Genomic DNA, 16,696 nt, shown 5'->3' with positions numbered 1-16,696 from the left:
GAGGTTGTGTTGAATGTTACAACAGTGAGAATAGGAGCCTGGGTGCTTGGCTCCTAGTGGAGTGAAAATTTCTACACAGTGAAGCCATCAATACATCAACATTTTTTTTGTTGGGGGTGGGCACTGTTTTATGCCAGATGCTATACTGTGCAGGATGTATCGATGACATCATAGTCCCTGTCCTGGAGGGGACCATGAGGTAGTGGGGAGACAGACACACCACTGAAGAATTCAAGTGTGTTGGGTGAAGTGTTCAAAAAAGGTACATACTAGAATGTGAAAGGATTTCTTAGAGGAGGTGACCTTTGGAGTGGATCTTGAAGAGTGCATAAAATTCTGCCAAGTAGACAAAGCAGGGAAAGTCTTTTCTCCTAAAAGGAAGAGTGAGCGTGCCCATGGGTGTGAGAGGTGAGGTGTAAGCTGAGAGGTGGGCTGGCCATAGGGAACGTACATGGGGCAGGTATGGGACAGAAATTAGAAAGGTAGGCGAGGGTCAGACTACTTGGTATGTAGCATGAAGGACTTTGCACTTTATTCTAAAGGCAGTGGGCAGTCAGGTAAAGACGATACGCAGAGGTCTGATCGGAGTTGTGATGTAGAAAGATCACGGAGTGGTAAATGTGGACTGCGAGTTGAGAGGAATGGAGATGAGGACTAGGGAGACTCACTAGGAGCTGTCCCAATGGCCCGTTTAATGCATGGCCAAAGCCTCCCTGAGCACAGTGGCTCTGGGGATGAGGCAGAGCAGGGTACAATACCTGGAGAGACCGTTGGGCAGGAGACTGGAACAAGACATGGTGATGAACTGGATGGAGGTGGTGAGAGAGCACAGGAGTATAAGGCATGCTGATTTTTGTAGCTTGAGAAATTGTTACCTGAAAACTGGATTCACCTCTTGGTGGGTGTTGAGCCAAAAGACACAACTAAGCCAAGATCAGGAGTAGGAAGGATTTATTATTACTTGCAGCAAGTAAGGAGAACACTGGCGATCTTTCTTAAAGCAGTGTCTCCCCAAAAAGCAAAATTGGGGAAGTTTTTAAGCTAAGAGTGCATGCATATTCATGAAGGGGCTTGAGCAGAGGAGAATTCAGCAAAGAATTTGGGCAAAGTTCGACAAAGTTCAAGCCTTAGTTGATTGAACTTAGGGGGGCCAACATGACCGTTCCATCTTCTACCTGGGTGGGGGGATCTTAGTCCCTGCAGAACCCAAAGATTGTATCAGATAGTTGTGTATATTTCTTGAGGAGGACCTAGGACTGAACTCTTGTTTCTTGACTGCTTTTCCATTGTTCCTGCATTCCCTTACTTCCTTTAGGAGCATCAATTACTGAGACCTGTTTAAGGGCAAGTATTGTGGCCAGGCTTGGATCACAAAATGGCAAAACTGGCATCTCTGATGTCAAGAAAGCCTTGCCTGGTTCTCTTTCGTCTGGAACTTCCTGAACTATCTGCTCACAAAATGAGGAGGTTGATGTAGCCATCTCTCAGTTCTGAGGATAGATGAGGAAGGAGCCATGTAACCTCGAGAGGGTTCTGAGAAATTTTACAGACTGGGAGTGATGACTTCCCATGGTACCCAAACTGATGTGTTCAGGAAAAGGTTGCCTTCCAGCACACCTTTCAGGCTTGGCTGGTGCTAGAGTCTAAACACCTTACTTTCCGTTCATTTTGTACTTTCTTATTTTGAGATCATCAGAAAGCTCAGGCTTCTGTAAACTGAACTTGCACAATCTCTTTTCTCCTCTTGTGCTTGATCTATACTTTGCAACAGAGCCTGATATTATTGGCACAAATGAACAAGTACTAGACTTCACAAAGGTGACTGTATTTTATTCGCAACTCTGTTTTGTAACACATTGAAAGCAGAGTGCGGTGTGGCTGAAACAGAGCATTTAACCTCTGTGTATTACAGAAAATACCTTAGAAGTTTCCAGTGGCTTGTTCTTGCTGATTAAAAAAGAATGATGAAAACCAACATTTAAATCTATTGCCTTTAATCTCTGCTTGACAGGCAGATGGGATTCTCCTCTTTTCCAAGCTTACGTACACGTGAGAGATAAATGTATATAACACATTTGAGTCTCACTAAATTGGTATATGCACCACTCTCCTGCTGTCAAAGCATCTTGTGGATTTTCAAACAAATAATATTTCACTTTAGATGAAATCCTTATTACTGCTTGACATTTGGGTATGAAACTAGATTGAAAATCTGAATATAAAGGCAAGTAAAAAAGGAACTGAATTTAGCTGAAAGTGTTCATGCCTTTTAGTATGAACACACCTGTTGCAGGAAAATGGAGCGCAAGAGGATGGTCGTGTCCCAGGTCTTGGGCAGATTCCTGGGATGGGCTGCCGAATGAGGGCCCTTGACTTTGTGCAGGAAAGAATTCAAGAGTGAGCCATAGTAAAGTAAAAGCAGGTTTGTTTAGAGAGACACCCACTCTATAGACAGGATGCAGTCCATCTCAGAAGGAAGAGCAGCCCTGGGGTGTAGGGGTGTTCAGTTTTTATGGATTGGATAATTTCATATACTAGTAAGTGGGATGATTATTCCAACTATTTGAGGAAAGGGGCGGGGATTTCCAAGAATTGGGCCACCACCCATATTTTGTCCTTCTGTGGTCAGCCTCCAAACTGTGATGGTGCCTGTGGGAGTGCCATTTAGCACGCTAATGTATCACAGTGAGCATATAATGAGGCCCAAAGTCTACTGGAAGTTGAATCTTCCGTTCTCTTATGTCTGTTTGGTTCTAACCAGTTTATGCCCTATCCTGTTTTTCCTCAGTGGCTGTGTCATTCTTTTAATGACTGTGTCCTGTCCCCTTTCCTCCTGTCTCAAACCTACTTGATAGAATCAGAGGTGCTTGTCTAGTGACTTGGTTTCTTATTCTTTGGGCCTTCAGAGATGAGTACATTAGGAAGAAACATCTTTTTTATAATAACAGTCTCTAGAAGTGGTTTATAATACTGTGTGAGCAGCAGAACTTTTCTTCAGATGAAACCACATGAACCACGTGCTCTAGTCAGAAGTCAGCTGAGAAGAGCCAGGCTGTTACACTCACAGCCTGGATGGAAGGCAGGAGTGAAGCTATGGGTCCCCATCCAAGCCCTCAGCACCTTCTCCAAGGCAGCCAGTGGAATGCGTAGCACTCCTCAAGGAACAATTTGAAAACCATTAATAAAGAAGAGTTAAGATGGCCATGACTTCCCACATCTTAGAAGGTACACATTTTAATCTGGAATTGGCAGTTCTTTTTGTACTACTTGTTTGAGTTGTCGACTGGAAAAAAAAAAAAAAGCACAATGTGAGAGTTGTGAGTTAAGTTTTATTTGGGGCAAAGTGAGGACTATAGCCTGGGAGACAGCACCTCAGACAGCTCTGAGGATCTGCTCCAAAGAGGTAGGGTGTGAGGTCAGTATTTTGTGTGATTTTAGTGAAGTGGGGTACGTGCAGTCAAGCGCACATTTTGGCAGAGGGTTGCTGCTAGTCACAAGGAGCAGATGTTACCATTAATGGCTTTAGTGCTTTTCTAGATACGAGGAGTTGCAAGAATTGGGGCTCATAAATCTTCTCCTGAAAATATCTAACTATCTGAAGGCCTGTGCTGCCAGTTTTTCCCAGAGCACAGAGTGCCTCATTCCTGATCTCCACCCACACCCTGAACTCCTTTCAGAGAGGGTTGAAGGTCAGTGACTGCAGTGGCTTGTGACTTGATCATTGTAAAGACAGGTGGCAAATGCCAATTTTTAGTTGTCAGGGAGTATGTTTTAAAAATTGCCTTTGTTCACCTCAGAAGGTAGTGTGCTTTTTCAGGCCAGCCACGGTTCTTTCCCTGTCCAGCTTGGTGAGTTCAGGCAAATTCTTTCGCCTATAGCCACATGGATAAGTTGCTTTGATTATACTGAAAAAGTCAAAGTGTTAGATGAATGCAAGGCAAAGGGAGCTGTTAGGGAGAAAGAAATTTTCCGCTACCCTTCTAGTTTCTTCTGGCTTGCCTATGAATTACCTTGACATGAGACAGATTAAAAGTTTAATTACATATATACATGAGAGACTCAGGAAACCTGAGGGACTCACCAAAATAGCAGAAGCCCGTGCTATAAATACTGTATCCTCAGCTAAAAACAAAAGTGGATGTTGAGAGCGGAGAGAGTTGATTTCGGGAGGTTACCGGGAAAAGCACCGTAAACAAGGGGGATTGTGATACAGGTTTGTCTTCACCTTCTCCATCCATGAGAGTTTCTAGAGATTTGGTCCTCTTCTTCCTCCAGGTACAGAAAGGGAGATGCCCTTACTAATGTAAATATTTCTTACAAAGGGCAACTCCTACTTGGTTTCCAGAGCCCTTCCCACTGCTTTTTCTCAGAAAAGAAAAACAAAAACAGCTTAAAACAATTAATATGCTGAAGAGACATACTTTAGAGTGGCAAATTCTGCTCCCCTACAGAGCTCATAAAGAGACCAGTGATATTCCACTGGCATCTATATTAGTGGTTATGAATCTTATTTCTAAACATGGATGTTTAAGAGATGTCATGCTAATTTGCTTTCCTAAATTAAATGGAATTTGTCTCTGGGCCCTTATCCCACTGGGCCAGCAGAAAATTCAGTACCAATCATTGCTTGGGCTCTAATCCAACACTGTCTTAGGGTCACGGAAGCTTCTGGGAGTTCTGAGGTGAGCAGATCACGCAGTATAGTTGTCTTGGTCACAGGTGAACTGCTAATATTCTAGGAACTGCATTTTAAAGAAAATATTCTTGAATTTATAATGTTGTTTCTCAAACTTTCTGGGGGATAGAATGCTGCATATTCCCAAAGTTGAGTCATCTCAGGATGGTTTTTCAGGGCATTTGTGAACTTATCACATTAACAACATTTTGCTGGCCTGCCACGCAACAAAGTCAATTTACTGACACCAGGTTGTGACAAAGCAAAGTATGGTGTTTATTATAGGTGTGAAGCAAGGAGAATGGGCGGCTCATTATCAAAAGACCCAGACTCCCTGATGGTGTTCAAGGAAGCTTTTTTAAAGGCAACATTTGGAAGTGAGGGCTACAGGGTGCATGACTTTCTTCTGATTGGTTGGTGGTGAGGTAACGGGGTAGTGTTTCAGGAATCTCTGTCATTAGCTTTCTGGTTCCAACAAGTCTGGGGTCTCAGCATATAGTCACCATCCTCCATTGGGTGGGAGCCTTAGTTCCTGTAGAAGAACTCAGAGATATGTGTCAGATTGTTGAGTACATCCCTTAAGGAGAAACTAGAGCTCTGTTTTTTCACTGCACTACTGTTTCTTGACTGCTTTTCCTTTGTTTCTGCATTTCCTCATATCCCTAATTAGTAACTGTTTGAATCTGCCTTTTGGAATTCAGGGAAAGCCTACAAATGAGAAATGGGGGACAAGCAAAGGCTTTTATACCCGAGAGGGCCCTGTAGGCTCCTCCTTGGTTGCAGGCATTTCCCACTAAGTTATGAGAACTTCTATAACAGGTGCTCTGGGTCTTTGCAAAAGGATCTTAAGGCCATTTTTTGCCCCAGCAGTTCCTCTATTTCTGACTGATTTCTAAATACTGCTGCTTTTACCTAAGCATCCATATTACTCTTTTTCTCTTGGTATGAGAACACTGTGGATCATGTGGAGCTATTTAAAATATTGGCAATATCTTAGTTCCTCCCTGCCCCACTCATCTCTCTTCCAGGATTTGTTTTCTGCAATAGATGTGCTGGCTGTATTTTTTTTTTTTTTTACTGGCACATTTGATATGAGCTGCCTGGCAGTAAATACTGCATGGTGCTACCGATTGCCTCCAACCTGATTTCTTAATCCTTAGCTTGTTCCAATACTTGAAGGCTGAGTTAGCACATGGGATGCCATAAAACACTGGGGCGGGTCTGGGATAGAAAGACAGAAAAGCCTTCCTGATTCTCCAGATTTCCTTTCAGAGGTCTTTATTTTTAGAGTTAGAGATACCAAAGTCCATCTGCAGAAGATGAACTTGGAGATCTAGCATGCTGAGACTCAGTAGAGCTTTAGATGTTGAATGTAATCATCACTGTTTGCACTAAGTTTGGGTTGCTGTTTTGTAAGTTGCCTTCTTATGTGTAAAATGAGATGGAACACTTTAAAAAATCTTACTGCCTGTGGGCCACCCTGAATTACACTGGTTTCAAAAGTCATTTTTCAGTGGAAACTGGGAAGCATCTCTAAATTCCATTAGTATATGTAGTGAGAGAAAACAATGGACCAGTATAAAAAAAATTTTTAAATGTCATGAATTGCACAAAAAACAGAGTGATTTCATTTAAGATTTATAGTTTGTAACCCTGTGAAAAACATTCATGAAAATCAGAATTACTGATATACTGGGTACCAAACAGTTAACAAATTGTGGAGGAGACCGCTGACCATCCACTAAGATGACTTCTGTATTCTCTCACAGTCCTGGGAAGCGGCACAGTGGCTGCCCAGGTACGTTACACTTCCCAGTTCTCCTTGCACCAAGATGAGGGCAGGTAAGAGAAAAGGAGGATGCAGTGGTCTCATGCCTGGACCTCAGAATGGATTTTCTATTTTGGTACTAGTATAAACAAGGAAAGGTAATTTGAAGTTGTATCATTTCCTTGAATCACTAAATCTTTAAAGCACAAATGTTCTTAGAGATGCATCTTATCTGTCAAAAAATAACAGCATGTGTGTGGATGAGGTGAGCATCGAGCTTATAGCTATGTTTCATTTTACTTATGTTCATCACCAGATGCTCAGTGCAGAACAGTATAAACTTTTTTAAAGGTATGATCTTACTCTGAAGTCAGTGAAAAATGTGTGGGTTAAGCTAGATGAAGAGCCACTTAGAGAAATAATCAACATAGCTGGGGATTTTGGTTCACACTGAGAAACCAAGACCAGGACATGCTGGCCTAGCAAGGCGGGGGGGGGGGGGGGGTTGGCATGGAGATAGAATACTTAGAGTTGAACTGGAAATGGAGGAGAAGGCTCTTAGTCCAAACAGAACTGGAGGATCAGGGGCCAGGTGAGAAGGTAAGAGTATACATTGATGGCAGAGCTTAGAACAAAGGTCTCTGTAAAGAGTTGAGCAGGTTGGCATTGGGAGGAAGTAGGTATCAAAGGGAAAGCAATGCAGGGGGTTGCAAAATCTGAACTGGTGGTCTGCAACACGGAAAGCCACAGAAACTGATGAGGTAAGACAAGGATGGGAAAACTGATGCACAGTCAAAATGCTGGGGCAGGTTCTGAGAGGGCAGCCATGCTGGCCCCAACCAGAGCATTGTCAGTTCCAGCGAGGGCAGTGCCAGCCCTGAAAGGGACCAGCTGCTGTTTCATCTTGGTGGAAGGGGTCCTGGCGGGAGTGAAACCCAAAGAGTTCTGGTGGTTTGAAGCGGGGATCATCCTAGCATTCCTGTAATGCGGAAGGGGAGTGCCCTGCCTTGGGAGGTACCGTAGTGATAACATACAGCTTTCAGGACCTGATTGCTTCAGTATCAGCCCATGTCAAAGTCCTGTGCTCTTTCTAAATAGAGCAGTCACACTGAGGTTAACTGAGGAGAAACAACACAAGTGGACCTTGACAGCTCTTGAGGGACCCATCTACACCAACTCTTTTGCTCAAGTTCCTTGAATTTTTAGATGAATCGGACTCCAGGAAGAGATGATTGCCGTGAGCAGTAGATTACTCTCATTTCCAAATTGCAGTTGTATTCAGGGAGTCTTCCTGTGAACAGGAGAACTCACCCTTTCAAACGGGAAATAAGCGTTCTTCTGATCATTCTGAACAAAAAGTAGGCTGAAGATTTTCCTAGGATGGCAATGTCATTTCAAATTTCATGGTGCCCCAGATCAGCTTCCAGTGGAGGCTTGATTTATATCCGGATTCTCATGATTTTCAAGAGGAAGGCAGCTTTAGTTTAGGATTCTAATTTCCAATTAACAAGCATATTACTCTGTGATAACTCTGGTTTAATGACTAACAACCATGATTAGCAGAGGGTCAACTATATTTGAAAGTGTAGGGCAGTGCTCACTCATGTGTCCCACTTTCCTTAGAGGTAACAATATCCAGTGTTGTTATGAATTTTCATGAGAATTAATACTGGGATTTGTGTCTTTGCTGAAGGTCTTTGATGATGGAATTAAAATAAGCGAGCAAACAAATAGCTCTTCAAGCTTTGTGTAAGAAAGCCCTTAATTTATTACTGATGTCTTGTTAATCACAGGAGAACTGGAGCAAGCGAGATGGGGGAACAAAAATAAAATAACCAGCTGGCAGTGTGTGTATACTGTGGTGTGATGGTTTTGTATCTTGAAAACTACCTCAGAGACAGTAGAAGCCAAACATATGGGTGTAGATGAGGAACAAAACACACAACCTCAGCTTCTTGTCTTCCTAGTCCTATTGCTCCCCTGACACCAAGCTTTTCTCCCACTGGCAATCTTGAATATTGCACATACATTTTAAGGGACTTGGAAGGAATTTTGCCAATCAGGTTGTTTTCTTACTGAACTCTCAGAACACCTAGTTAAAAGTCTTGCCTCTGGAATCAAGGCTTTAACTGTGCCTTGACAATTTAACAGAATTTCTGTTTTATGATCTTGAGAGACTTTTTCTTTTTTTCCTCTTTGTGCCAATCCACATCTCCAGAAAATTCAGAAGGGCAGTTCCTGGGCAAGGCTTCCTGTTTTCTTCCAGAGACATGTTTTCTTGCCAGTTTTCCTGATGATCTTTGCCTAAAGAGGAAAGAAGTTCCAATGGGAGCTTGATTTATGTGTTTAAGATGAAATCGATATTGTAATTTCCTAAGAACAGGCACATTACTTTATGACAAGCAAATGTCACCTTGCCTTTGGTTTAGAGACCAATGAGAATGAATAACAGAGGTTACTATGGCAGGTCTTGCTCATTGTCTTACTTGAGACCTATTTGTTCCAGCATGTCCTCCCAGATATGCTAGCCTGGAAAGCTGGAAACTGCATCTGACAGATTCCTTTTCAGTTAGGTGTGCCTCTGACCTCCCTTCTCCAAATGGACACACTCACAGGAAATTTGGAAGGCGGAAAAGAGCCAGAGATGGGGGCTGTGTGCATGAGATCTTACCAAGTAGGACAGAGGCAGTGTGATTCTGGGGCTGGTGGATGCAGAGGCAGCCTGTCAGTTCAGCATTTCCTAATTGCCGCAGAGGCTCACATTACAACCAGATCCTTTAACATATCACTTCTCAAGAGTAGTTCTAGAAGCTGTTCCTTAATACTTTAGTTTAGAACCTGTTCTTACAAATCATGCAATGATGTTGTGAGCTCTCATATACTATAATAATTCACTTATTAGCTGTAGTGGGTTCTGTTGTCTGCAACAAAAACATTGATGAACAGAGTAAATCTTCTTGGAAAGTCTTGACAGCAGAATGCCTGCAGGCTTCTTACAGGTCACCCTTAGGCTTCCTCCCTCTGTCTGTCTTCCATTCTTACTACTGGCCACAGGGATGTGGCCTGCACACTCTTCTTTCTGGCTGTCATTATCTTCATCTTTTTTTGTTGTTGTTGTTATCTAATTCTTACAACATTATCTGTAAGAAAAAGAATGTGACTGTTTACACCTCCTTGACCCACTCAACCCATACCTATTTTCAGTTCCATGTCACTAGCTCTGATAGAAACCAAAATGAGGCTGCTTGCAAAACCCAGTGAATGGCAGACATTTAGATTTCCTTCATGAAGTTTCACAGGCGCTGTTCCCTGCCCAAGGGGACTGTAACAAGAGCTAGAGTTGCACACTTGTAATCCCTTCTTGTGCATACTTCTTAGTTAAGCCTCATGTTGTCATGCCCTCTTGAATCCCCAGGGATGGTCTTCCTTAAGATTAGTCCTTCTAATGAAGTACCCTAGTAATTGTGTCTTTGCTTTGCGATTCTAGTGGCTCAATTATATATCAAGAGAAACAGAAATATACCTTAATCCTGGTGTCATGTGGCCACTCCTACCCTCTTCATCTCACCTTATATCCACAGTCTTCTGAAGCCATCCTGATATTCATTTACTAGCTCAGTCAACCCTCTTAGTCACTCACAAGTTGGGGCCCTGACTTTTAAACTGGTTCTTCAGTGTTGCATAGTTCATGTAACTGTTTTTCTCTGCCTTCTCTTTGCCAAGACATCGGCACTTTCAGGTCTGCTCACTCTTTTAAGAAGCAGGATTCCAAACAGGTGTTTAAACTAGAAGAGCAGGTTCAGACAGGTGGGAATTTAGAGAAAAAATTAAGGCTCTTTGATTGCATTTTTAAGAATTAATACTCCTAAAATTCATACTCCATACAGAGCTAACAGAAGTCGAAACAGTGGAAAAAGAAAGAGATATAATGTCGAAGAAACTATGGGCTGAAATACAAAAGAGGAAATTTTACATCTCTTTAAGCAGACAAAATCAGTATATCCATTTGGTTTCTGTGGTTATACCACACAGACTCTGTTAATTATCATGAACTTACGTTACGTCTGAGGGTCTGTTTATACCTTCCCAGAGAGCCACTGACACTGGGTCATGGCAATGTGACAACTGGAATTGAATAAACCCATGGTTACTTATGTCCACGCAAGCAAGAGACTATCCTGTGGAAGAGATTTCAGGAGCATTCCCTTCCACCTCCTGCTAAGAAACTCTTCTATGTTGAGCCATTGCAATTAATGCAACTTGTTTGAAGGAGGGCAGAGTGGAATGGTTAAAAAATGGCTTGGATTTGGAATGATTAGTTCTGGTTGTGAATCCTGATCTATTACTTAATTTTGTGCTAACCTTGGTCAAATCACTTACTTTCTTAGAACCTTAATTCGATACCCTTCAGTTAGAAATAGTTACATTTTTACATGTTGTGCCCTTCTAAGGTTAATTGAAGGATCAAATGAGATAACAGATTTGTTGACACTATGTAAACAACAAATTGCTTTATCATATTAGTGGTCAAATCAGGTAATATATGTTAAAAAGCAACATTTGTGGTTAGAGAAGCAAACTTAACTCTATCAGCTGTAACTTCTGAATCAATTAGCCTTATAAGTAAGTCTTGATGTTGGGTGGTATTAGCCCTCCAAATCTGTTATCCTTCAATATTGTGTTGGTTGTTCTGGGTCTTTTGCCTCTCCATATAAATCTTAGAATCAGATTGTTGACATTCACAAAATAACTTGCTGGGGTTTTAATGAGGATTGCATTGAATCTACAGATCAAGTTGGGAAGAACTGACATCCTGACAATATTGATTCTTCCTATTTATGAACATGGAATATCTCTCCATTTATTTAGTTATTTGACTTTGTTCATCAGAGTTTCATGGTTTTCCTCATATTGATCTTGTAGATACTTGTCAGACTTATATGTAAGTATTTAATTTGGGGGGATGCTAATGTAAATGGTATTGTGTTTTCTATTTTGAATTTTACTTTGTTCATTGCTGGTATAAAGGAAAGCAGTCAACTTTTGTAGATTAACCTTATATCCTGCACCCTTGCTCTAATACTACGATTGCTTATTAATTCCAGAAGATTTGTTGTTGTTGTTAAGTCTTTTGGATTTTCTACACAGACATATCATCTGTGAACAAAGACGGTTTTATTTCTTCCTTTCTGATCTGTCTGTATTTTAGCTTCTTTTCTTGTTTAATTGCATTAGCAAGAACTTCTAGAATGATGTTGGAAAGCAATAGGGAGAGGAAACATCTTACCTTGTTCTTTATCACTCTGAGTTAGTTAAGAATCTTTTAGTTGTGAGAAACAAAAATGGCCTTCAATGGTCTTATGCAAACAGAAGAATTTCTTGCAAAGCTCCTGGAGGGTTTTGAAGGACTGGGCTTGGGAAAATGGACAAAAGCCAAGAGGATCATGAATCAGGGAGCACTAAAATCATGTTTTAGCAGAAGCAGCCTGACCAGAATTTTGCTACCACAAGTACTGTAGGACAGGACAAGTGTCCCCCCTATCTCCAATTAATGAGGATGTTCCTATCATTTCTGTTTGTGCTTTGGTGCTACAGAGCCAAGACTCAAAGCCCTGGACAGGAGCATCTCATTGGCTGACTCTGGGCCACGTATTCAGTAGGCTTGCTACCACTATTTAGTTGGAGGGGAGATCTGGCACCTTTACCACAGCAGGATGCAATGAATTGCTATCATTAAGGCTCTATATACTGAGGGATCACAAGTTTTTAGTCAGATTTATTTATTTAGAACTTAGCTAATTCCTGCATCAAAAGAAAATAGGAAAAATTATGTTTTTGAGTGAATTCAGACTAATGGGAAATGACTAATGGGAAAGGAAGGGATGCTGAGTAACCAAGGGTCACAATGGACAGTGTGCTAAACTGAAAAAAGGGACTTAGGAAGGAGAGGTAAGAGGATACTAAAAATTTCACAAACATTGTCTAGAAAATTTCTGAAACAGTTATCTAAAAATTCCTTTAAGTTGCACAGTTCTTAAAATACAGCATGTATGAGCTGGAAAGGGCTTCAGAGCTCCAGCTCCATCCCTCTGTATGTGAAGAATCTGAGGCTGAGTGACTTGACATGAATACACAAGGGCAGAGTCAGGGCAAAACACAAATTTTCAGACTCAAGTCCAGTGTTATAATCAGCACTATACAGCATCTCTTTCCTAAAACTGCCCCCCCCCCCCATTTTCTGTCAAAAAAGAAAGAAATGTGAAATAATTAGAAAATACACTCAGTGCTATTTACTGATGCAGTCCAGCTGGGCCACTGAATTCAGCACTTACCCATAACTTCTGTGTGTCCAGGCATTGGACCATTTTCTAAGGGTTGTGACCTGTTATCTGGACCAAGATACTGCAGGGGAACTGTCATGATTATTTTGGAAAGTATAGCTTCATTTAATTAGATCAATATTTATAGAATATCCTCTATATGCAAAGTTGGTTGGGTATAAAAATGAGCAAATGTGTTTCCTAACCTCAAAGATCTCATAAGCCACTGAAAGCAAAATAGGCAAGCCTACAAATATAATATAAAATGAACTTTGAATGTGATAGGCAAGGTACTAATTATAAGATACAGATTTTCTAAGGAGAACAATGACATCTAATACCACAATTATTTTTCCATATTGGAAACTCCCACCACTTACTCATAGTTGGTTCTCTAGGCCCTCTGAGCACATGGGAGGGTCACAACTGGCTCTTGTTGCCATGTGGCCACTTCTGGCCAATGGGTTACAAGTAGAAATGATGTGTGCCACTGTCCAGCCCAAGTGTTTAACTGTAGTTGTAGCTCTTTTCTCCCCCTGAGGAACAGGGAAGGCACAGCCTCTGGTAATGCAGCTATAATAAAGTGAATCGTCCACGAGCCTGGATGACTGAGTCACTACGTGGAGACCATTTGCCCTGGAAAGTCTCCAGGATGCACAGTGGATATTTTGTGAGCAAGAATAAAACTTTTTTGCATTATATCACTAAGAATTTGGGACTTTCTTGTTATGGCCTTACCCAATTTATCCTGACTAGTATATCTTCATCCTGGCCTGTTTTTATGGAAAAGATACTATATTAAAAAAAAATCTATAAACAAAAGTATATTTAATAATGAATGTATTTAATAACTATTTTAATTATTAAAATAATTGTTAAATATATTTAATAACTTAAATATAAGTTAACAATTTAAATCTTTCTCTCTATATGTATATTGCAACCATGTATTATTTACTACAGTGAACAATTTAATGTTTGAAAAACTAAGAGTCTGTTCAAAGTCTAGGTTGTCTCTGTCTCTCCTTCCCCTAACTGTAACTGTTTCTGTATATTTAGAAAAAAAATTACATTTTTCCTCTTTCAGTATTAACCACCTGATAGTCTTGTATAGAGCCAAGTCTTTTACAGACTCATCCACCTCTGATTACAGTCTAAGAGTTTGAAATTGAGGAGCACACAGCAAGCAAGGTTGAGTGAGTGGAGAGATAGGGAATCATTTTAGGATCCCCAATGCTGCCTCAGAGAACTAACTAAATAAAATAATAAGAACAAGAGAATTGCTGTCAAAAAGGAACATTCATTTAAATGATAAAAACTCTTCACTGTGGGAAAAAATTAAGTTTTTAGAGTTAATTTTTGCAAAGTTTAAAAAATTTTTTTTCTCTTATTCTTTTTTCCCTTTAGCAATGTGGTGATGGGGGTTGGAGAGATTATTGGACTATAGGCAGCCAAGGAAATCAAAAGTGATGACTCCAGCCAGTTGTAGGCTCCAAGAAATGTGAAATCACTCCAAGTTAAAGAGCACATAATACTGCTTGAAGTCTATGGAAAGCCGTCCAAAATCCGCCCAAATTAAGTCCTCCAAGTTTCATTGCTCAATTGGTGCCGTCAGCTGGAGCAATTGCAAATCATGAAAGCTACAAGAAAACTGAAGTTTTTTTTTTTTTTTTCAAAAATAACAACATGCATCGCAAATAGGTTTATTCACTTGAAAATATGACATGAACAGATCATTTTCTCCCTTCCATACACCATTACCAATGCCTTGGCCTTGTTATTTTGGAACTTCCTTGGTTTCTTGTCAACTCCTTTGAGTGCATCCAAGGGAAACTTGGAGAAGTACTTAAAATAGAAATAACTGGGAAACTCTAGGCCATTCTGCTTTTCTTAATGCCAGCACTTAACCTTTGTTGGTGTAACATTTTCTTTGCAAATAGTGCAAATTGGAAATTTCCCTAAGATCACAATCCAGCCCTCCCCAGAGCCAAATTCAGCCTCAAAGTTGCTATTCTCAAGTATAATGATATTTATTCAGTCCCAGCTCATTTCCTCCTTTTCTGTTGAAACGTTAGCCCCACAGCATTATTTAACAATTGCGTCATTTGGACAATGAATTGTTTGGTTCCAAATTTTGGATTATTGAAGGAAGTGTAAATATTTGTCCACAGTTGATATCTTGGGCATCGATCAAGGGCCTGGTCTGTACAACCCCTTCGCCCTTTTCCTTCCCCTAGAGTCGTGTAAATTTCTTCCAGTTTCATTCATTTTGTTTCACCTGCTGGGAATGCTGTTTACATACAACAATACTGTAAGAACCTATTGAGAAATCCTCTGAGCTGGCGTTAATGTGTTTTCATTTGCGTGCAGAGGAGGCTTTTATTGTGCAGCCCTCCACTGACACCCTATTCATGGTTTCTATTATCCCTCTAGCTTTGTCTTCAGCTAAACACATTCTTTCTTTTTTTCCTTCCTCCGAGTGATGATTTGCATGAAGATTTGCATTTAAATGGATGTGGAGAGTACATTAACAACACCTACACCAACCCTGTAAAAGCTGCACAGTATTTGTTTTTTTTTTTTTTTGCACAGTATTTGTTGCTGCCAGACGTGAATGGGAACAAAATTCAATGAATGTTTTGTAAGGAGGGTCCTCAGGTAACTGCATTTTAGACACAAAGACACTTCATTAGATTATATTTAATAGTGATTACGCATGCAGAAGTATATGAATACCAATGCCCTATTCCCCAAAGGGATGTGGTGAAATCCTACTATATGTATGTGTTCACCGCAGGACGCAAGAATGGATTTCAGCATTTGAGTTGAATTCAAAGGCCCCTAAGGGGGTTGAGAGGGCATTCCAGGGTTGGTCCATTTTGACCTCTATGTCCTTGCTAATAGAATAGGAAGGAAAGTGAGATAGAATTAAAATATGCTGCATCTTCTGTCTCCATCTTAGGGCTTTCTTTCTTGAATAGCTCTTACAATAAACATTTTGTAAAAAGTCTGCACACCAGAGAGAGTCAAGGAAAAAAGGTGGAGAGAAAGGGACTGGAGACCAGGGGGTGGGCAGGAAGGAAGGGTGTTTCGTGAGGTTTTAGTTGTTTACCCAGTTTTTAATTAAAAGGGGAAAAAAAGTGGAAGAAGAAGGAAAGAGAGAAGAAATCATAAAAGGGAGAAAAATGGAAACAGAAGGAAAAGGCATGTTAAAAGAATATATAGATCAGAGAACAAGTCTGCCTGCAGAGGAGGAGGAAAGGGAGGGATGAGAGCGGGGGATGGGGCGAGAGACAGAGAGAACTGAAGATTGTTAAAGAACCTTTGTGCTTTTTGTACAAAGCAGAGACCCCAGGTTGTTATTTAGTATTACGACAGAGAAAATTAAATTGGTCCTGGCAAAAGGATTCTATTAAGGGATAATATCTTCCCTTTTATTGTTAATTATTTTATGTTTACAATAGTCAGTGTAAATGTATATTATTTTTACAGTAACACATGGCTTAGCATAAATAATTTACCCAGGATATATGGGTAATTTCTAATTAACTTCTAGCTCTGTTAGTTTGCTTTAGATTAAAGCCCTTTCTCTTCCTAACAAGTCCTTGAAGGGAAGCAGACAACCTAATTACAGACATTCATTGTGGAATATTTATATTTAGCAATTTAAAAAGGTAATATCAATCGAGAAATGTAGTGGAAAATAAAGTGGAAGAGGAAGAGGTTGCAGTGGAGGGAGGAAAATTTATTGTTTGTCTTTGTATTTTTATGTCTGCATAAGAAAAAAAAAATAGGCCAGAGAAATTTATCAGCAGGCTGAAGGCAATACAGCACTAGTACCTCTGTGTCCCCAAATACAATCATTGTTTATTGCTTAAAAACAATTTTCCATAGGCTGTATGCACTAAAGAGAAATCCATAAACATCAGAAAC

Source organism: Camelus dromedarius, chromosome 3 (assembly GCF_036321535.1).
Source record: "Camelus dromedarius isolate mCamDro1 chromosome 3, mCamDro1.pat, whole genome shotgun sequence".
NCBI lineage: Eukaryota > Metazoa > Chordata > Mammalia > Artiodactyla > Camelidae > Camelus > Camelus dromedarius.
This window is presented reverse-complemented; position numbering follows the sequence as displayed.